The sequence below is a fragment of the Mustelus asterias genome, unplaced genomic scaffold (genome assembly GCF_964213995.1).
Source record: "Mustelus asterias unplaced genomic scaffold, sMusAst1.hap1.1 HAP1_SCAFFOLD_490, whole genome shotgun sequence".
NCBI lineage: Eukaryota > Metazoa > Chordata > Chondrichthyes > Carcharhiniformes > Triakidae > Mustelus > Mustelus asterias.
Genome location: NW_027590442.1, coordinates 135,902 through 158,959, shown reverse-complemented (window position 1 = coordinate 158,959; position 23,058 = coordinate 135,902). Strand labels below are relative to the sequence as shown.

The window sequence follows — 23,058 nt, the reverse complement described above, 5'->3', positions numbered from 1 at the left end:
CTGCCATTCGTCAGCCCACTGTTCCAGAGGAGCAGCTCAAGTGGTGGTTCAAGTGAGGAGAGCTCGTAGTTAAGAGGTATTTTTAACTTACTCATTTTTTTCGGAGTTTTTTTTCTCTAAGGCAGCCGGGAGTGTAAAACCGGAAGTCGGCCCCAGTGAATTTTTTGAGTCGGAGCAAGGGAGGCAGCGAGTGGAACGCGAGACTGCGCCGGCGCCTGACGTCAGCCAGTAGCACGTGGAAGGTTTAAAAAGCAGGCCGCTCTATCCAGCGGGCAGAGCTGCGGGCGGGCGCCGAGTGAGAGGGAGCAGAGTGGGAGGGCTTTGGCTCAAACAGGCTTCGGCGTGAACAGGCAGAGGCGAGGGTAGGTTTCGGTAAGTTGTTTTTGTTTCTTCAGAGTAGAAAGAATGCCAGACAGGATGTTGGAATGCTTCTCTTGCAGGATGTGGGAAATCAGGGAGACCTCCGGTGTCCCTGACAACGACACCTGCAGGAGGTGCATTCAGCTGCAGCTCCTAACAAACCGCGTTAGGGAACTGGAGCAGGAGCTGGATGACTTCCGGATCATTCGGGAGAATGAGGAGATAATAGATGGTAGCTTCAGGGAGGCAGTTACGCCAAAGGCACAGAGCAGAGGAAATTAGGTTACCGTCAAGCGAGGGAAAGGGAAAGGGCAGGCAGAGCAGGGTTCCCCTGTGACCATTCCCCGACACAACAGGTATACCGATTTGGATACTGTTGTGGGGGATGCCTTACCTGGGGCAAGTTGCAGCAGCCGGATCTCTGGCACTGAGTCTGGTTCTGCAGCGCAGAAGGGAGGGTGGAAGAAGAGGAGAGCGGTAGTGATAGGGGACTCGATGGTCAGAGGTACAGACAGGAGGTTCTGTGGTCGTGACAGAGACTCCCGGATGGTTTGTTGCCTCCCGGGTGCCAGGGTCAGGGATGTCTCTGATCGCGGGCACAGCGTTCTGAAGTGGGAGGGTGATCAGCCAGATGTCATGGTACAAAGAACAAAGAACAGTACAGCACAGGAAACAGGCCCTTCGGCCCTCCAAGCCTGTGCCGCTCCTTGGTCCAACTAGACCAATCGTTTGTATCCCTCCATTCCCAGGCTGCTCATGTGACTATCCAGGTAAGTCTTAAACGATGTCAGCGTGCCTGCCTCCACCACCCTACTTGGCAGCGCATTCCAGGCCCCCACCACCCTCTGTGTAAAAAACGTCCCTCTGATGTCTGAGTTATACTTCGCCCCTCTCACCTTGAGCCCGTGACCCCTCGTGATCGTCACCTCCGACCTGGGAAAAAGCTTCCCACTGTTCACCCTATCTATACCTTTCATAATCTTGTACACCTCTAATAGATCTCCCCTCATTCTCCATCTTTCCAAGGAGAACAACCCCAGTTTACCCAACCTCTCCTCATAGCTAAGACCATCCATACCAGGCAACATCCTGGTAAACCTTCTCTGCACTCTCTCTAACGCCTCCACGTCCTTCTGGTAGTGCGGCGACCAGAACTGGACGCAGTACTCCAAATGTGACCTAACCAGCGTTCTATACAGCTGCATCACCAGACTCCAGCTTTTATACTCTATACCCCGTCCTATAAAGGCAAGCATACCATATGCCTTCTTCACCACCTTCTCCACCTGTGTTGCCACCTTCAAGGATTTGTGGACTTGCACACCTAGGTCCCTGTGTTTCTATACTCCTGATGACTCTGCCATTTATTGTATAACTCCTCCCTACATTATTTCTTCCAAAGTGCATCACTTCGCATTTATCCGGATTAAACTCCATCTGCCACCTCTCTGCCCAATTTTCCAGCCTATCTATATCCTGCTGTATTGCCCGACAATGCTCTTCGCTATCCGCAAGTCCAGCCATCTTCGTGTCATCCGCAAACTTGCTGATTACACCAGTTACACCTTCTTCCAAATCATTTATATATATCACAAATAGCAGAGGCCCCAGTACAGAGCCCTGTGGAACACCACTGGTCACAGACCTCCAGCCGGAAAAAGACCCTTCGACCACTACCTTCTGTCTCCTATGGCCAAGCCAGTTCTCCACCCATCTAGCTACTTCTCCTTGTATCCCATGAGCCTTAACCTTCTTAACCAACCTGCCATGTGGGACTTTGTCAAATGCCTTACTGAAATCCATATAGACAACATCCACGGCCCTTCCTTCATCAACCGTTTTTGTCACTTCCTCAAAAAACTCCACCAAATTTGTAAGGCACGACCTCCCTCTTACAAAACCATGCTGTCTGTCACTAATGAGATTGTTCCGTTCTAAATGCACATACATCCTGTCTCTAAGAATCCTCTCCAACAACTTCCCTACCACGGACGTCAAGCTCACCGGCCTATAATTTCCTGGGTTATCGCTGCCACTCCTTCTTAAACAACGGGACCACATTCGCTATCCTCCAATCCTCTGGGACCTCACCCGTGTCCAAAGAAGCGACAAAGATTTCCGTCAGAGGCCCAGCAATTTCATCTCTTGTCTCCCTGAGCAGTCGAGGATAGATGCCATCAGGCCCTGGGGCTTTGTCCGTTTTAATGTTCCCTAAAAAACCTAACACTTCCTCTCTTGTAATGGAGATTTTCTCTAACGGGTCAACACCTCCCTCCGAGACACTCCCGGTTAACACGCCCCTCTCCTTCGTGAATACCGATGCAAAGTATTCATTTAGGATCTCCCCTATTCCCTTGGGTTCTAAGCATAATTCCCCTCCTTTGTCCCTGAGAGGTCCGATTTTCTCCCTGACAACATAGAACATAGAACATAGAACATTACAGCGCAGAACAGGCCCTTCGGCCCACGATGTTGCACCGACCAGTTAAAAAAAAACTGTGACCCTCCAACCTAAACCAATTTCTTTTCGTCCATGAACCTATCTACGGATCTCTTAAACGCCCCCAAACTAGGCGCATTTACTACTGATGCTGGCAGGGCATTCCAATCCCTCACCACCCTCTGGGTAAAGAACCTACCCCTGACATCGGTTCTATAACTACCCCCCCTCAATTTAAAGCCATGCCCCCTCGTGCTGGATTTCTCCATCAGAGGAAAAAGGCTATCACTATCCACCCTATCTAAACCTCTAATCATCTTATATGTTTCAATAAGATAGAACATAGAACATAGAAAGTCACAGCACAAACAGGCCCTTCGGCCCACAAGTTGCGCCGATCACATCCCCACCTCTAGGCCTATCTATAGCCCTCAATCCCATTAAATCCCATGTACTCATCCAGAAGTCTCTTAAAAGACCCCAACGAGTTTGCCTCCACCACCACCGACGTCAGCCGATTCCACTCACCCACCACCCTCTGAGTGAAAAACTTACCCCTGACATCCCCCCTGTACCTACCCCCCAGCACCTTAAACCTGTGTCCTCTCGTAGCAACCATTTCAGCCCTTGGAAATAGCCTCTGAGAGTCCACCCTATCCAGACCCCTCAACATCTTGTAAACCTCTATCAGGTCACCTCTCATCCTTCGTCTCTCCAGGGAGAAGAGACCAAGCTCCCTCAACCTATCCTCATAAGGCATGCCCCCCAATCCAGGCAACATCCTTGTAAATCTCCTCTGCACCCTTTCAATGGCTTCAACATCTTTCCTGTAATGAGGTGACCAGAACTGCGCGCAGTACTCCAAGTGGGGTCTAACCAGGGTCCTATAAAGCTGCAGCATTATCTCCCGACTCCTAAACTCAATCCCTCGATTAATGAAGGCTAGTACGCCATACGCCTTCTTGACCGCATCCTCCACCTGCGAGGCCGATTTAAGAGTCCTATGGACCCGGACCCCAAGGTCCTTCTGATCCTCTACACTGCTAAGAATGGTACCCTTCATTTTATACTGCTGCTCCATCCCATTGGATCTGCCAAAATGGATCACTACACACTTATCCGGGTTGAAGTCCATCTGCCACTTCTCCGCCCAGTCTTGCATTCTATCTATGTCTCGCTGCAACTTCTGACATCCCTCCAAACTATCCACAACACCACCTACCTTGGTGTCGTCAGCAAACTTACCAACCCATCCCTCCACTTCCTCATCCAGGTCATTTATGAAAATGACAAACAGCAAGGGTCCCAGAACAGATCCCTGGGGCACTCCACTGGTCACTGACCTCCATGCAGAGAAAGACCCCTCCACAGCCACTCTCTGCCTTCTGCAGGCAAGCCAGTTCTGGATCCACAAGGCAACAGCCCCTTGGATCCCATGCCCTCTCACTTTCTCAAGAAGTCTTGCATGGGGGACCTTATCGAACGCTTTGCTGAAGTCCATATAGACCACATCCACCGCTCTTCCTTCGTCAATGTGCTTGGTCACATTTTCAAAGAACTCAACCAGGCTCGTAAGGCACGACCTGCCCCTGACAAAGCCGTGCTGACTACTTTTGATCATACTAAACTTCTCTAGATGATCATAAATCCTGTCTCTCAGGATCCTCTCCATCAACTTACCAACCACTGAGGTTAGACTCACCGGTCGGTAATTTCCCGGGCTGTCCCTGTTCCCTTTCTTGAATATAGGGACCACATCCGCAATCCTCCAATCCTCCGGAACCTCTCCCGTCTCCATCGACGATGCAAAGATCATCGCCAAAGGCTCCGCAATCTCCTCCCTCGCCTCCCACAGTAACCTGGGGTACATCCCATCCGGTCCCGGCGACTTACCAACCTTGATGCCATTCAATAGTTCCAACACATCCTCTTTCTTTATGTCCACATGCTCGATCCTTTCTGTCCTCCGCAATCCAGCAGTACAACCACCCAGATCCCTTTCCACCGTGAATACCGAGGTAAAGTATTCATTAAGCACCTCCGCCATTTCTAACGGTTCCGCACAAACTTTTCCCCCTTCACCTTTTAAGGGTCCTATGCCTTCACATCTCATCCTTTTACTCTTGACATATTTGTAGAAAGCCTTGGGATTCTCCTTAATCTTACCCGCCAAGGTCTTCTCATGACCCCTTCTCGCTCTCCTAATTTCCTTCTTAAGCTCCTTCCTACATCGCGTATACTCCTCTAAATCCTTAACACCTCCTAGCTCTCTGAACCTTCTGTACGCCTCTCTTTTCTTATTTACCAGGTTCATCACAACCTTCGTGCACCACGGTTCCCGTACCCTACCAACACCCCCCTGTCTCATCGGAACGTTGTCATGCAGAGCTCCAGACAAACATTCCTTGAAAATCCTCCACTTTCCTTCGGTACTTTTCCCCAAGAATGCCTCCTTCCAATTTACCCGTCTAATTTCCTCCCTGATGACACTGTATTTCCCTTTACTCCAGAGAAACACTTTCCTAGCCTGCCTGACCCTATCTCTTTCCAATGCTATCGTGAAGGAGATAGAATTATGATCGCTATCCCCAAGATGTTCACCCACCGAGAGATCCTCCACCTGTCCAGGTTCATTAGCCAGCACCAGATCAAGAACAGCCTCTCCTCTAGTAGGCTTATCCACATACTGTGTCAGGAAACTCTCCTGGACACACCTAACAAACTCCTCTCCATCCAAACCCCTAGCCCTAGGGATATTCCAATCTATGTTTGGGAAATTAAAATCTCCCATCACGACAACTCTGTTATTCCTACATCTCTCCAGGATCTGTTTCCCCATCTGCTCCTCAACATCTCTGTTACTATTGGGCGGCCTATAGAAAACACCCAGCAAAGTTACCGACCCCTTCCTATTCCTAACCTCCACCCACAGAGATTCCGTAGTCAGTCCCTCCACGGCGTCCACCTTCTCTACAGCCGTGACACTATCCCTGATCAACAGTGCCACTCCCCCCCCTCTCTTGCCTCCCTCCCTGTCCTTCCTGAAACATCTAAAACCTGGCACCTGAAGCACCCAGTCCTGTCCCTGAGACATCCAAGTCTCCGTAATGGCCACCACATCACAATTCGAAGCAGCAATCCACGCTCCAAGCTCATCCACTTTATTCACTACACTCCTGGCATTAAAATAGACACATCTCAGACCTTCAGCCTGAGCACTTCCCTTCTCCCTCACTCGTCTAACCTCCCTCTTACCCTGTCTACATTCCTTATCTATTTGCGAGCTAACCTCCTCGCTCTCAGTCCCCTCATTTCGATTCCCTCCCCCCAACCTTTCTAGTTTAAAGTCTCTCCAGTAGCCTTAGCCAACCTTCCCGCCAGGATATTGGTCCCCCTGGGATTCAAGTGCCACCCGTCTTTTTTAAACAGGTCACACCTGCCCCTAAAGAGGTCCCAATGATCCAAGTACCCAAATCCTTGTCCCTTGCTCCAGTCCCTCAGCCACGCATTAATTCTCCACCGATTCCTGTTCTCACTCTCCCGCGGCACAGGCAGCAATCCCGAGATTACTACCTTTGCATTCCTCTTTCTCAGCTGTCTACCCAACTCCCTATATTCTCTTTTCATGACCCCTTCCCTCTTCCTACCGATGTCAGCAGTACCTATATGCATCACGACCTTGGGCTCCTCTCCCTCCCCCTTCAGGATTTCTGGGACTCGACCAGAGACATCCCGGACCCCTGCACCAGGGAGGCAAACCACCATCCGAGAGTCCCGTCTGTGTCCGCAAAAACGCCTATCTGACCCTCTCACCGTAGAGTCCCCAATTAGCACTACCCTCCTTTCCTTACCCCTTTGCACTACTGGGCCAGGCTCAGCTCCAGAGACACTGCCACCGCTGCTTCCCCCAGGTGGGCTGTCCACCCCAGTAGTACTCAGACAGGAGTACTTATTATTAAGGGGCACATCCACCGGGGTGCTCACCATCACCCGAGCTTTCTCCTTCCTCACTGTTACCCAGTTACCCTCCTCCCGTGGTCCCGGTGTGACCACCTGCCGATAGCTCCTGTCAATGACCTCCTCACTATCCCTAACCCGGCGAAGGTCCTCGAGCTGCAATTCCAGTTCCCTAACATGGTCCCTTAGGAACCGCAGCTCAACACACCCAGCACAGATATGGTCGTCCGGGAGGCTAGGAGCCTCCAGGACCTCCCACATCCTACATTGGGAACAACATACTGGCCTGACAGTCATAATTGCCCTTTTAAACACAGGGAAAAAAGTGAATGAAGATTAGAACATAGAACATAGAAAGCCACAGCACAAACAGGCCCTTCGGCCCACAAGTTGCGCCGATCACATCCCCACCTCTAGGCCTATCTATAGCCCTCAATCCCATTAAATCCCATGTACTCATCCAGAAGTCTCTTAAAAGACCCCAACGAGTTTGCCTCCACCACCACCGACGTCAGCCGATTCCACTCACCCACCACCCTCTGAGTGAAAAACTTACCCCTGACATCTCCTCTGTACCTACCCCCCAGCACCTTAAACCTGTGTCCTCTCGTAGCAACCATTTCAGCCCTTGGAAATAGCCTCTGAGAGTCTACCCTATCCAGACCTCTCAACATCTTGTAAACCTCTATCAGGTCACCTCTCATCCTTCGTCTCTCCAGGGAGAAGAGACCAAGCTCCCTCAACCTATCCTCATGAGGCATGCCCCCCAATCCAGGCAACATCCTTGTAAATCTCCTCTGCACCCTTTCAATGGCTTCAACATCTTTCCTGTAATGAGGTGACCAGAACTGCGCGCAGTACTCCAAGTGGGGTCTAACCAGGGTCCTATAAAGCTGCAGCATTATCTCCCGACTCCTAAACTCAATCCCTCGATTAATGAAGGCCAGTACGCCGTACGCCTTCTTGACCGCATCCTCCACCTGCGAGGCCGATTTAAGAGTCCTATGGACCCGGACCCCAAGGTCCTTCTGATCCTCTACACTGCTAAGAATGGTACCCTTCATATTATACTGCTGCTTCATCCCATTGGATCTGCCAAAATGGATCACCACACACTTATCCGGGTTGAAGTCCATCTGCCACTTCTCCGCCCAGTCTTGCATTCTATCTATGTCTCGCTGCAACTTCTGACATCCCTCCAAACTATCCACAACACCACCTACCTTGGTGTCGTCAGCAAACTTACCAACCCATCCCTCCACTTCCTCATCCAGGTCATTTATGAAAATGACAAACAGCAAGGGTCCCAGAACAGATCCCTGGGGCACTCCACTGGTCACTGACCTCCATGCAGAGAAAGACCCCTCCACAGCCACTCTCTGCCTTCTGCAGGCAAGCCAGTTCTGGATCCACAAGGCAACAGCCCCTTGGATCCCATGCCCTCGGCAAACTTACCGGGGTTGGTTAGTTTGCCGACGACACGAAGGTTGGTGGGGTTGTGGATAGTCTGGAGGGATGTCAGAAGTTACAGAGGGACATAGATAGGATGCAAGACCGGGCGGCACGGTAGCACAGTGGTTAGCACTGCTGCTTCACAGCTCCAGGGTCCTGGGTTCGATTCCCGGCTCGGGTCACTGTCTGTGTGGAGTTTGCACATTCTCCTCGTGTTTGCGTGGCTTTCCTCCGGGTGCTCCGGTTTCCTCCCACAGTCCAAAGATGTGCGGGTTAGGTTGATTGGCCAGGTTAAAATTGCCCCTGAGATGCGTAGGTTAGAGGGATTAGCGGGTAAAATATGTGGGGGTAGGGCCTGGGTGGGATTGTGGTCGGTGCAGACTCGATGGGCCGAATGGCCTCCTTCTGCACTGTAGGGTTTCTATGATTTCTATGATTTCTATGACTGGGCGGAGAAGTAGCAGATGGACTTCAACCCAGATAAATGCGTCGTGGTCCATTTTGGTAGGTCAAATGGGATGAAGGAGTACAATATAAAGGGAAAGACTCTTAGTACTGTGGAGGATCAGAAGGACCTTGGGGTCCGGTTCCATTGGACTCTAAAATCGGCCCCGCAGGTGGAGGAGGTGGTTAAGAAGGCGTATGGTGTGCTGGCCTTTGTCAATCGATGGATTGAGTTTAGGAGTCCGGGGATAATGATGCAGCTGTATAAGACCCTCGTCAGACCCCACTTGGAGTACTGTGCTCAGTTCTGGTCGCCTCACTATAGGAAGGATGTGGAAAAGATTGAAAGAGGAGATTTACAAGGATGTTGCCTGGATTGAGTGGCATGCCTTATGAGGATAGGCTGAGGGAGCTCGGTCTTTTCTCCTTGGAGAGACGAAGGATGAGAGGAGCCCTAATAGAGGTGTTTGAGATGTTGAGAGGCATAGATTGGGTGGACTCTCAGAGGCTTTTTCCCAGGGTGGAAATGTCTGCTCCGAGAGGACACAGGTTGATGGTGCTGGGGGGTCGGTACAGGGGAGATGTCAGGGGTATGTTTTTCACACACAGGGTGGTGGGCGAGTGGAATCGGCTGCCGTCAGTGGTGGTGGAGGCAAACTCAATAGGGTCTTTTATGAGAGTCCTGGATGAGTACATGGGACTTAATAGGATGGAGTGTCCAGACTATTCACAATCCCACCAACCTTCGTGTCGTCGGCAAACATGCTAACCCATCCCTCCACTTCCTCATCCAGGTCATTTATGAAAATGACAAACAGCAAGGGTCCCAGAACAGATCCCTGGGGCACACCACTGGTGACCGACCTCCATTTAGAAAAAGACCCATCTATACCCACACTCTGCCTCCTTTGTGCAATCATGATGTGGAGATGCCGGCGTTGGACTGGGGTAAGCACAGTAAGAAGTCTCACAACACCAGGTTAAAGTCCAACAGGTTTATTTGGTAGCAAATACCATAAGCTTTCGGAGCAATGCTCCTTCGTCAGATGGAGTGGTCTCTGTTCAGGAGAACAGAGACCACTCCATCTGACGAAGGAGCATTGCTCCGAAAGCTTATGGTATTTGCTACCAAATAAACCTGTTGGACTTTAACCTGGTGTTGTGAGACTTCTTACTGTCCTTTGGGCAAGCCAGTTCTGGATCCACAGGGCAGCAGCCCCTTGGATCCCATGCCCTCTCACTTTTTCTAGAAGCCTTGCATGGGGGACCTTATCGAACGCCTTGCTAAAATCCATATAAACCACATCTACCGCTTTCCCTTCGTCAATGTGTTTAGTCACATTTTCGAAAAACTCCACCAGGCTCGTAAGGCACAATCTGCCTTTGACAAAGCCATGCTGAGTATTCTTGAGCATACTAAACCTCTCTAAATGCTCATAAGTCTTGTCCCTCAGGATCTTCTCCATCAGCTTACCAACCACCAAGGTTAGACTCACCGGTCGGCAATTTCCTGGGCTATCCCTATTCCCCTTGAAAATAGGAACCACATCCGCAATCCTCCGGCACCTCTCCCGTCTCCATCGACGACGCAAAGATAATCGCCAGAGGCTCTGCAATCTCTTCCCTCGTCTCCCACAGTAACCTGGGGTACATCCCATCCGGACCCGGCGACTTATCTATCTTGATGCCATTCAAAGATTCCAGCACAACCTCTGTGTTAAAGTCCACATACTCAATCTTTTCAGTCCACCGCAAGCCCACAGTACATTCATCCATGTCCTTCTCCTCTGTGAAAACCGAGGCAAAATACTCATTAAGCACCTCTGCCATTTCTACTGGTTCCGCACTGATTTTCCCGCCTTCACCTTTTATAGGCCCTATTCCTTCACATCTCATCCTTTTACTCTTCACATATTCATCGAACGCCTTAGGGTTTTCCTTAATTCTACTTGCCAAGGCCGCCTTGTGACCCCTTCTGGCTCTCCTAATTTCCTTCTTTAGTCCCTTCCGAAAAGCCGTATACTCATCTAGATCCCTTCTTCGCCAAGCTCTCTGAACCTTTTGTACGCTTTCCTTTTCTTCTCGACTAGGTCCCGCACAGCTTTCGTACACCACGGTTCCTTTAACCTACCAACTTCTCCCTGTCTGCTCGGAACATTGTCCTGTAGAACCCTAGACAGACATTCCTTGAAAAACTGCCACCTCTCTTCAGTGCATTTCCCCGACAATACCTCCTTCCAATTTACTCCTCTAATTTGCTGCCTTATAAGAACATAAGAAATAGGAGCAGGAGTAGGCCATCTAGCCCCTCGAGCCTGCCCCACCATTCAATAAGATCATGGCTGATCTGACGTGGATCAGTACCACTTACCCGCCTGATCCCCATAACCCTTAATTCCCTTACCGATCAGGAATCCATCCATCCGCGCTTTAAACATATTCAGCGAGGTAGCCTCCACCACCTCAGTGGGCAGAGAATTCCAGAGATGTTTTCATATTTCCCCTTGCTCCATATAAATGCTTTCCTAGCTTGCTTGATCCTCTCTTTTTCCAATGCAAGCATAAAGGAGATAAAGTTATGATCGCTATCCCCAAGATGCTCTCCCACTGAGAGATCTGACACCTGTCCAGGTTCATTTGTCAGTATCAGATCAAGTACAGCCTCTCCTCTTGTCGGCGTGTCCACATGCTGTGTCAGGAAACCCTCCTGAACACACCTAACAAACTCCTCCCCATCCAATCCCCTTACCCTAGGGATATTCCAATCTATGTTTGGGAAATTAAAGTCTCCCATCACAACAACTCTGCTGTTATTGCAACTCTCCAGGATCTGTTTCCCTATCCGCTCCTCCACCTCCCTGTTACTATTGGGCGGCCTATAGAAAACTCCCAGCAAAGTGATCGACCCCTTCCCACTCCGAACTTCCACCCACAGAGACTCTGTAGACAATCCCTCCACAGCATACACCTTCTCTACAGCTGTGACACTACTCCTGATCAGCAGTGCCACTCCACCCCCTCTCTTGCCTCCCTCCCTGTCCTTCCTGAAACATCTGAATCCCGGCACCTGGAGTATCCAGTCCTGTCCCTGAGACATCCAGGTCTCCGTAATGGCCACCATATTACACTTCCAGGCATCGATCCATGCTCTGAGCTCATCCCCTTTCTTCACTATACTCCTGGCATTAAAGTAAACACATCTCAATCCTTTGGTCTGAGCTCTCCCCTTCTCTATCCCCCGTCCATCCTCCCTCTTGCACCGTCTATAACCCTTCTCTGTTTGCGAGCTAACTTCCTCGCTCCCAGTCACCTCATTTTGATCCCCTCCCCCCAACCTATCTAGTTTAAACTCTCCCCAGTAGCCTTAGACAACCTTCCTGCCAGGATATTGGTCCCCTTGGGATTCAAGTGCCACCCGTTTTTTGTGTACAGGTCACACCTGCCCCTAAAGAGGTCCCAATGGTCCAGGAGCCTGAATCTCTGCCCCCTGCACCAGTCCCTCAGCCACACATTCATCCTCCACCTCACTCCATTGCTGCCCTCACCCTCCCATGGCACAGGCAGCAATCCTGAGATTACTACCTTTGCTTTCCTCCTCCTCAGCTGTCTCCCTAATTCCCTATACTCTCTTTTCATGACTCCTTCCCCCTTCCTTCCCACATCAGCGGTACCAATATGTACCGCTACCTCTGGCTCCCCTGCCTCCCCCCTCAGGATTTCTGGGAGTCGACCAGCGACATCCTGGATCCCGGCCCCAGGGAGGCAGAACACCATCCGAGACTCCTGCCTGCCTCCACAAAAACGCCTGTCCGACCCCCTTACTGTCGAGTCCCTGATTAACACTGCCTTCCTCCTCTTTTCCTTAGCCCTCTGAGTTACAGGGCCGGATTCCACTCCGGAGACACGGCCACTGCTGCTTCCCCCCAGGCGGGCTGTCCCCCCAGCAGTACTCAAGCAGGAGTACTTGTTGTGTAGGGGCACATCCACCGGGGTGCTCTCAATCACCCGAGCTTTACCCTTCCTGGCCGTCACCCACTTGGCCTCAACCCGTGGCCCTGGTGTGACCTCCTGATGATAGCTCTTGTCTATCACCTCCCCATTCTCCCTTTACTGCTGATCTGCTAACCATTTTCTTGCAATTGTATGCTTTTTCTTTACGTTTGATACTATCTTTAATTTTTTTTGTTAACCTGGATTGTCGGTGTTCCCTTTAGACTTGTTCTTCATCATTGGAGTGTATCTATTCTGTACATTCTGAAATATTCCCTTAAATGTCTGCCACTGCATCTCTATTGGCTAAGCCTTAACCTAAATTGCATGTTCACTTTTGCTAGCTCTGCTTTCACAACCTCATTATTGCCCTCATTTAAGTTTAAAGTACTAGTCTGAGGCCCACTCTTCTCTTCCTCAGACTCAGTTTAAAATTCAAACATGTTATATGATCACTTCTACTTGGGTAGGGGGGGCGGTGTGGGGTGAGGTGGGTGGCTATCCCTCGGCAGTCATTAATTAATCCTATCTCATTGCATGTACCAGGTCTGCTATAGCTTGTTTCCTAGTTGTATCCATTGTATGAATTCATCATCTAGTCTATCTTCCCTCATTGAATTATTTCAGTCTAGATGGAGAATAAAGTCTGTATTTGCTGCATTTTTTTTGTGTCTTCAGTGTTGATTTAAGATTGCTGGTTAATCATTATGATACATGTTTCTTTTCTCAGCAGGTACAGCTCGGTTTAATGCCTTTTGAGGCCAGTAAAGTTCATGTGAGAATCAGAATGCTGATCTGAAAGAACTGGCCAGTTGAATTGAAGGATAGTTATCATGTTTGCATCATGATGCCAATTAACTTAAGCCTTCACTGTCAGTTTGTCATCAACCTCTGAAGATACATGAGCAAGATAGTTCAGTATGAGAAAAAGTCTTCTCCATGTGCAGTGCAGTGGACGTCCATGTTGTGGGGTTTTTTGAGGAATGGCCTCTTTGGACCTACCCTACCGTTGTCCAAGGTGTGGGGAACACAAGCGTTTTAGAAGTCTGTCTTCATTGAGAGCTCATCTAGAATATAATCACACATATGAGACACTTTATGTGCTTTCTAAGTCCAACAGCATCTGTGATGCAAGTGTTCTGTCTTCAGGAGTCGACAAGTCAATTCTGATACCTGCTTCCTGCAAGGAAATCTTTGAAAGCACCTCTTTCAGAGGTAAAGAGCAGAGATACTTATATGATTTACAGTGTGGGGAGGAATTATCACTTGGTTCCACTTGTTACTTCCCGGAAGTTGAAGTTCCAGTAAACGATATACTCATGAGAAAGGCAGTGACTTCTCCCGCTCCCCCCGCTGCTCTTGCTGCGGCAGCAGTGGATGCTGTGTATGAGGAAGGGCTGGCTCGATTAAAGATTCAAGCTCTTGAGAAGCTAGACTTAAATGAACGTCTAGAAAAGCTGTCAGAGGAAGTGGAGCAGAAAATCACATCCCGGGTAGACAAGCTTCAGACAGAACTTGAGAAAAAAAGCTCAGAGTTGGAGAAAGCCAAACAGGAAAGTGTGAGGTTGAGTAGAGAAAAGCACGACCTTGAAGAAAAGGCCTCTGAGTTATCACGCCAGGTCGATGTGAGTGTAGAGATGCTGGCTACATTGAAACAAGATTTGGTGCAGAAGGATCAGGAACTTGTCAGGAAACAGCAGTAAGTATATGTGTTGTGATCAGTAATATAAAGAATGGTAAATATGGATTTATTAACAAATAATACTGGACTTGTGCCAAGTGGCTCCATGTGTTTACAATAATTATCTCTAATGGTCTCTCCCTAACAGCACTGTGGGAGTACCTACAGCACTAGGATTGCAGTGGTTTAAGAAGGCAGCTTCTTTTCTGACCTGAGGGTGTACGTTGTGTGATTTCAAGAAGAAATTAGATATAGCCCAAGGCTTTTTACTCTTATGTGAGGAATAAAAGAATGACCAGGGTGAGGTTAGGGCCGGTCAAGGACAGTGGTGGGAACTTGTGTATGGAATCAGTAGAGATAGGCGAGGTGATGAATGAATACTTTTCTTCAGTGTTCACCAAGGAGAGGGGCCATGTTTTTCAGGAAGAGAAGGTGTTACAGGCTAATAGGCTGGAGGAAATAGATGTTCGGAGGGAGGATGTATTGGCAGTTTTGAATAAACTGAAGGTCGATAAGTCCCCTGGGCCTGATGAAATGTATCCTAGGATTCTTTGGGAGGCGAGGGATGAGATTGCAGAGCCTTTGGCTTTGATCTTTGGGTCCTCGCTGTCCACGGGGATGGTGCCAGAGGACTGGAGAGTGGCGAATGTTGTTCCTCTGTTTAAGAAAGGGAATAGAAATGACCCTGGTAATTATAGACCGGTTAGTCTGACTTCGGTGGTTGGTAAATTGATGGAAAAGGTCCTTAGGGATGGGATTTACGACCATTTAGAAAGATGCGGATTAATCCGGGATAGTCAGCACGGATTTGTGAAGGGCAAATCGTGCCTCACAAATTTGATAGAATTTTTTGAGGAGGTAACTAGGTGTGTTGATGAAGGTAGGGCGGTTGATGTCATATACATGGATTTTAGTAAGGCGTTTGATAAGGTCCCCCATGGTCGGCTTATGATGAAAGTAAGGAGGTGTGGGATAGAGGGAAAGTTGGCCGATTGGATAGGTAACTGGCTGTCTGATCGAAGACAGAGGGTGGTGGTGGATGGAAAATTTTCGGACTGGAGGCAGGTTGCTAGCAGAGTGCCGCAGGGATCGGTGCTTGGTCCTCTGCTCTTTGTGATTTTTATTAATGACTTAGAGGAGGGGGCTGAAGGGTGGATCAGTAAATTTGCTGATGACACCAAGATTGGTGGAGTAGTGGATGAGGTGGAGGGGTGTTGTAGGCTGCAAAGAGACATAGATAGGATGCAAAGCTGGGCTGAAAAATGGCAAATGGAGTTTAACCCTGATAAATGTGAGGTGATTCATTTTGGTAGGACTAATTTAAATGTGGATTACAGGGTCAAAGGTAGGGTTCTGAAGACTGTGGAGGAACAGAGAGATCTTGGGGTCCATATCCACAGATCTCTAAAGGTTGCCACTCAAGTGGATAGAGCTGTGAAGAAGGCATATAGTGTGTTAGCTTTTATTAACAGGGGGTTGGAGTTTAAGAGCCCGTGGGGTTATGCTGCAACTGTACAGGACCTTGGTGAGACCGCATTTGGAATATTGTGTGCAGTTCTGGTCACCTCACTATAAGAAGGATGTGGAAGCGCTGGAAAGAGTGCAGAGGAGATTTACCAGGATGCTGCCTGGTTTGGAGTGTCGGTCTTATGAGGAAAGGTTGAGGGAGCTGGGGCTGTTCTCTCTGGAGCGGAGGAGATTGAGGGGAGACTTAATAGAGGTTTATAAAATGATGAAGGGGATAGATCGAGTGAACGTTCAAAGACTATTTCCTCGGGTGGATGGAGCTATTACGAGGGGGCATAACTATAGGGTTCATGGTGGGAGATATAGGAAGGATATCAGAGGTAGGTTCTTCACGCAGAGAGTGGTTGGGGTGTGGAATGGACTGCCTGCAGTGATAGTGGAGTCAGACACTTTAGGAACATTTAAGCGGTTATTGGATAGGCACATGGAGCACACCAGGATGGTAGGGAGTGGGATAGCTTGATCTTGGTTTCAGATGAAGGTCGGCACAACATCGTGGGCCGAAGGGCCTGTTCTGTGCTGTACTGTTCTATGTTCTATGTTCTATGTTCATTACAGAAACGTGGCTGAAAGGTGACCAGGACTGGGAGATGAATATCCAGGGGTATCAGGCGTTTAGGAAGAATAGACAGGAAGGAAAAGGTGGTGGGGTCACGCTATTAATAAGAGATAATATCAGGGTAGTACTGAGGGATGACATAGGCTCTGATGAACAAAACGTGGAATCATTATGGGTAGAGATGAGGAATAGTAGAGGGAGAAAGACACTAGTAGCTGTGGTATATAGGCCCCCAAATAATAATGTTGAGGTAGGGAGGGCTATAAACAAGCAGATAAGGGATGCATGTAAAAACGGAACGGCAATAATCATGGGGGACTTCAACATGCACATTGACTGGCAGACTCAAGTCGGTAAGGGTGGAATGGAGGAAGAGTTCTTAGAATGCTGTCGGGATAGTTTCCTTGAACAGCATGTTACGGAACCGACGAGGGAACGAGCTATTTTGGATCTGGTATTGTGTAACGAGGTAGGTAGAATTAAGGATCTTATTGTGAAGGACCCTCTTGGGTCTAGTGACCACAATATGGTCGAATTTCTGATTCAGATGGAAGAGGAGAAAGTTTGGTCCCAAACCAGTGTCCTCTGTTTGAACAGAGGGAAATATGATAGGATGAGGGATGAATTGGCTAAGGTAGACTGGGAGAGCAGGCTGGCAGGTAGGATAGCTGAGGAACAGTGGAGGATTTTTAAGGAGATCCTTTTCAGTTCTCAGCAAAAATATATTCCAGCAAAAAACAAGGATTGTAAGAAAAGGGAGAACCAGCCGTGGATAACGAAGGAAATAAAGGAGAGTATTAAAATAAAAACAGCTGCGTACAGAGTGGCCAAAAATAGTGGAGAAACAAGTGATTGGGAAAAATTTAAGAAACAACAAAGAGAGACTAAGAAAGCGATAAAGAAAGGAAGGATAGACTATGAAGCTAGGCTAGCAATTAATATAAAAAATGATAGTAAAAGTTTTTATAAATATATAAAAAGGAATAGAGTGGCTAGAGTGAATGTTGGACCCTTGGAGGACGAGAGGGGGGAGTTAATAGTGGGAAATGAGGATATGGCTGAGTCTTTAAATACGTTTTTGTGTCGGTCTTCACGGTGGAGGACACAAATAGTTTGCCAAATATTAACGATAGAGGGTTGGCAGCAGGAGAAATACTTAATACAATTAATGTTACCAGAGAGGCAGTGCTGGGTAGACTAATGGGACTGAAGGTGGACAAGTCCCCGGGTCCGGATGGAATGCATCCCAGGGTATTGAAAGAAATGCAGAGGTAATAGTGGATGCATTAGTGATTATTTATCAAAACTCGTTGCATTCTGGGGTAGTGCCGGTTGATTGGAAAACGGCTAATGTTACGCCGCTGTTTAAAAAAGGAAGGAGACAAAAGGCGGGTAACTATAGGCCGGTCAGCTTAACGTCTGTAGTAGGGAAAATGCTGGAATCCATTATTAAAGAGGAGATAGCAGGGCATCTGGATAGAAATGGTTCGATCAATCAGACGCAGCATGGATTCATGAGGGGAAAGTCGTGCTTGACGAACATGTTGGATTTTTATGAAGATGTGACTAGGGCGGTTGATGGAGGAGAACCGGTGGATGTGGTGTTTTGGGATTTCCAAAAGGCGTTTGATAAGGTGCCCCATAAAAGGCTGCTGAAGAAGATTAGGGCACACGGAGTTGGGGGTAGTGTGTTAAAGTGGATTGGGGACTGGCTATCCGACAGGAAGCAGAGAGTCGGAATAAATGGGTGTTTTTCCGGTTGGAGGAAGGTAACTAGTGGCGTGCCGCAGGGATCGGTACTCGGGCCGCAACTATTTACCATTTATATAGATGATCTGGAGGAGGGGACGGAGTGTAGGGTAACGAAGTTTGCAGACGACACAAAGATAAGTGGAAAAGTGAATCGTGTGGAGGACGGAGAAGATCTGCAGAGAGATTTGGACAGGCTGAGTGAGTGGGCGAGGATATGGCAAATGGAGTATAACGTTGATAAATGCGAGGTTATACACTTTGGAGGAAATAATAACAAATGGGATTACTATCTCAATGGAAACAAATTAAAACATGCTACCGTGCAAAGGGACCTGGGGGTCCTTGTGCATGAGACGCAAAATCCCAGTCTGCAGGTACAACAGGTGATCAAGAAGGCAAATGGGATGTTGGCCTATATCGCGAGGGGGATAGAATATAAAAGCAGGGATGTCTTGATGCACCTGTACAGGGCATTGGTGAGGCCGCAGCTGGAATACTGTGTGCAGTATTGGTCCCCTTATATGAGGAAGGATATATTGGCATTGGAGGGAGTGCAGAGAAGGTTCACCAGGTTGATACCGGAGATGAGGGGTTTGGATTATGAGGAGAGGCTGAGGAGATTGGGTTTGTACTCGTTGGAGTTTAGAAGGATGAGGGGGGAACTTATGGAGACTTATAAGATAATGCGGGGGCTGGATAGGGTGGAGGCGGAGAGATTCTTTCCACTTAGTAAGGAAGTTAAAACTAGAGACACAGCCTCAAAATAAAGGGGTGTCGGTTTAAGACAGAGTTGAGGAGGAACTTCTTCTCCCAGAGGGTGGTGAATCTCTGGAATTCTCTGCCCACTGAGGTGGTGGAGGCTACCTCGCTGAATATGTTTAAAGCGCGGATGGATGGATTCCTGATCGGTAAGGTTATTAAGGGTTATGGGGATCAGGCGGGTAAGTGGTACTGATCCACGTCAGATCAGCCATGATCTTATTGAATGGCGGGGCAGGCTCGAGGGGCTAGATGGCCTACTCCTGCTCCTATTTCTTATGTTCTTATGTTCTTAGGACCCCGAGGGTCGTAATCTCAGGATTGCTACCTGTGCCACGTACCAGTGAGGGTAAGAGTAGGATGCTCGGGCGGATGAACACGTGGTTGAGGAACTGGCGTAGGGGGCCGGATTTCAGATTTAAAGAACAAAGAACAGTACAGCACAGGAAACAGGCCCTTCGGCCCTTCAAGTCTGTGCCGCTCATTGGTCCAACTAGACCATTCGTTTGTATACCTCCATTCCCAGACTGCTCATGTGACTATCCAGGTAAGTCTTAAACGATGCCAGCGTGTCTGCCTCCACCACCCTACTTGGCAGCGCATTCCAAGCCCCCACCACTCTCTGTGTAAAAAATGTCCCTCTGATATCTGAGTTATACCTCACCTCTCTCACCTTGAGCCCGTGACCCCTCGTGATCGTCACCTCCGACCTGGGAAAAAGCTTCCCACTGTTCACCCTATCTATACCCTTCATAATTTTCTACACCTCTATTAGGTCTCCCCTCATTCTCCATCTTACCAGGGAGAACAAGCCCAGTTTATCCAATCTCTCATCATAGCTAAGACCCTCCATACCAGGCAACATAGAAACATAGAAATATAGAAAACTACAGCACAAAACAGGCCCTTCGGCCCCACAAGTTGTGCCGAACATATCCTGACCTTTTGGGCAGACCTATAACCCTCCATCCTATTAAGTCCCATGTACTCATCCAGGAGTCTCTTAAAAGACCCTATTGAGTTTGCCTCCACCACCACTGACGGCAGCCGATTCCACTCGCCCACCACCCTCTGTGTGACAAACTTCCCCCTAACATTACCCCGTACCTACACCCCAGCACCTTAAACCTGTGTCCTCTCGTAGCAGACATTTCCACCCTGGGAAATAGCCTCTGAGAGTCCACCCGACCTATGCCTCCCAACATCTTACATACCTCTATTAGGTCTCTTCTCATCCTACGTCTCTCCAAGGAGAAAAGATCGAGCTCCCTCAGCCTATCCTCATAAGGCACGCCACTCAATCCAGGCAACATCCTTGTAAATCGCCTCTAAACCCTTTCAATCTTTTCCACATCCTTCCTGTAATAAGGCGACCAGAACTGAGCACAGGACTCCAAGTGGGGTCTGACGAGGGTCTTATATAGCTGCATCATTATCCCCGGACTCCTAAACTCAGTCCCTCGATTGATAAAGGCCAGCACACCATACGCCTTCTTAAACACCTCCTCCACCTGCGGGGCCGATTTCAGAGTCCTATGGACCCGGACCCCAAGGTCCTTCTGATCCTCTACCATATGAAGAGTCTTTCCCTTAATATTGTACTCCTTCATCCCAATTGACCTGCCAAAATGGACCACTCCGCATTTATCTGGGTTGACGTCCATCTGCCACTTCTCCGCCCAGTCTTGCATCCTATCTATGTCCCTCTGTAACTTCTGACATCCCTCCAGACTATCCACAACCCCACCAACCTTCGTGTCGTCGGCAAACTTACCAACCCATCCCTCCGCTTCCTCATCCAGGTCATTTGTGAAAATGACAAACAGCAAGGGTCCCAGAACAGATCCCTGGGGCACACCACTGGTGACCAACCTCCATTTAGAAAAAGACCCATCTATACCCACTCTCTGCCTCCTTTGGGCAAGCCAGTTCTGGATCCACAGGGCAGCAGCCCCTTGGATCCCATGCCCTCTCACTTTTTCTACAAGCCTTGCATGGGGGACCTTATCGAACGCCTTGCTAAAATCCATATAAACCACATCTACTGCCTTCCCTTCGTCAAAGTGTTTAGTCACATTTTCGAAGAACTCCACCAGGCTCGTAAGGCACGATCGGCCTTTGACAAAGCCATGCTGAGTATTCATGAGCATACTAAACCTCTCTAAATGCTCATAAATCTTGTCCCTCAGGATCTTCATCAGCTTACCAACCACTGAGGTTCGACTCACCGGTCGGTACTTTTCTGGGCTATCCTTATTCCCCTTCTTGAAAATAGGAACCACATCCGCAATCCTCCAATCCTCCGGCACCTCTCCCATCTCCATCGACGACGCAAAGATCATCGCCAGAGGCTCTGCAATCTCTTCCCTCGTCTCCCACAGTAACTTGGGGTACATCCCATCCGGACCCGGCGACTTATCTATCTTGATGCCATTCAAAGATTCCAGCACAACCTCTTTGTTAAAGTCCACATACTCAATCTTTTCAGTCCATCGCAAGCCCACAGTACATCCACCCATGTCTTTCTCCTGTGTGAAAACCGAGGCAAAATGCTCATTGAGCACCTCTGCCATTTCTACTGGTTCCGTACAGATTTTCCCGCCTTCACCTTTTATAGGCCCTATTCCTTCACGTGTCATCCTTTTACTCTTCACATATTTATAGAACGCCTTAGCGTTTCCCTTAATTCTACTTGCCAAGGCCTTCTCGTGACCCCTTCTGGCTCTCCTAATTTCCTTCTTTAGTCCCTTCCTACAAGCCGTATCCTCATCTACATCCCTATCTTCGCCAAGCTCTCTGAACCTTTTGTACGCTTTCCTTTTCTTCTCAACTAGGTCCCGCACAGCTTTCGTGCACCACGGTTCCTTTAACCTACCAACTCCTCCCTGTCTGCTCAGAACATTGTCCTGTAGAACTCTCGACAGACATTCCTTGAAAAACTGCCACCGCTCTTCAGTAGATTTCCCCGAGAATACCTCCTTCCAATTCACTCCTCTAATTTGTTGCCTCATGTCTTCATATTTCCCCTTACTCCATATAAATGCTTTCCGAGCTTGCCTGATCCTCTCTTTTTCCAATGCAAGCATAAAGGAGATAGAGTTATGATCGCTATCCACAAGATGCTCTCCCACTGAGAGATCTGACACCTGTCCAGGTTCATTGGTCAGTATCAGATCAAGTACAGCCTCTCCTCTTGTAGGCTTGTCCACATGCTGTGTCAGGAAACCCTACTGAACACACCTAACGAACTCCTCCCCATCCAATCCCCTTACCCGAGGGATATTCCAATCTATGTTTGGGAAATTAAAGTCTCCCATCACAACAACTCTACTATTATTGCAACTCTCCAGGATCTGTTTCCCTATCTGCTCCTCCACCTCCCTGTTACTATTGGGCGGCCTATAGAAAACTCCCAGCAAAGTGAACGACCCCTTCCTCCTCCGAACTTCCACCCACAGAGACTCTGTAGACAATCCCTCCACAGCATACACCTTCTCTACAGCTGTGACACTATCCCTGATCAGCAGTGCCACTCCACCCCCTCGCTTGCCTCCCTCCCTGTTCTTCCTGAAACATCTGAATCCCGGCACCTGTAGTATCCAGTCCTGTCCCTGAAACATCCAAGTCTCCTTAATGGCCACCACATCACACTTCCAGGCATCGATCCATGCTCTGAGCTCATCCCTTTTATTCACTACACTCCTGGCATTAAAGTAAACACATCTCAATCCTTTGGTCTGAGCTCTCCCCTTCTCTATCCCCCTCTCTCCCCCGTCCATCCTCCGTCTTGCACCGTCTAAAACCCTTCTCTGTTTGCGAACTAACATCCTGGTAAACCTTCTCTGCACTCTCTCCAAAGCCTCCATGTCCTTCTGGTAGTGCGGCGACCAGAACTGGACGCAGTACTCCAAATGTGGCCTAACCAGCATTCCATACAGCTGCAACATCAGACTCCAGCTTAAGCATACAAAGACATACCATATGCCTTCTTCACCACCTTCTCCACCTGGGCTGCCACCTTCAAGGATTTGTGGACTTGCACACCTAGGTCCCTCTGTGTTTCTATACTCTTGATGGCTCTGCCATTTATTGTATCACTCCCCCCTACATTAGTTCTTCCAAAATGCATCACTTCGC

The 23,058-nt window shown here is 48.8% G+C and overlaps 1 protein-coding gene and 1 pseudogene across 2 annotated transcripts in view; one reads left to right on the top strand and one right to left on the bottom strand.

Annotated features, from left to right (window-relative positions):
• LOC144486846 (rho-related BTB domain-containing protein 2-like) overlaps window positions 1-23,058 on the bottom strand; it is a 289,061-nt gene that overhangs the window by 159,704 nt on the left and 106,299 nt on the right. The gene's annotated exons all lie outside the window — the stretch shown is intronic.
• LOC144486847 (F-box only protein 41 pseudogene) lies at window positions 13,627-14,346 on the top strand (annotated as a pseudogene).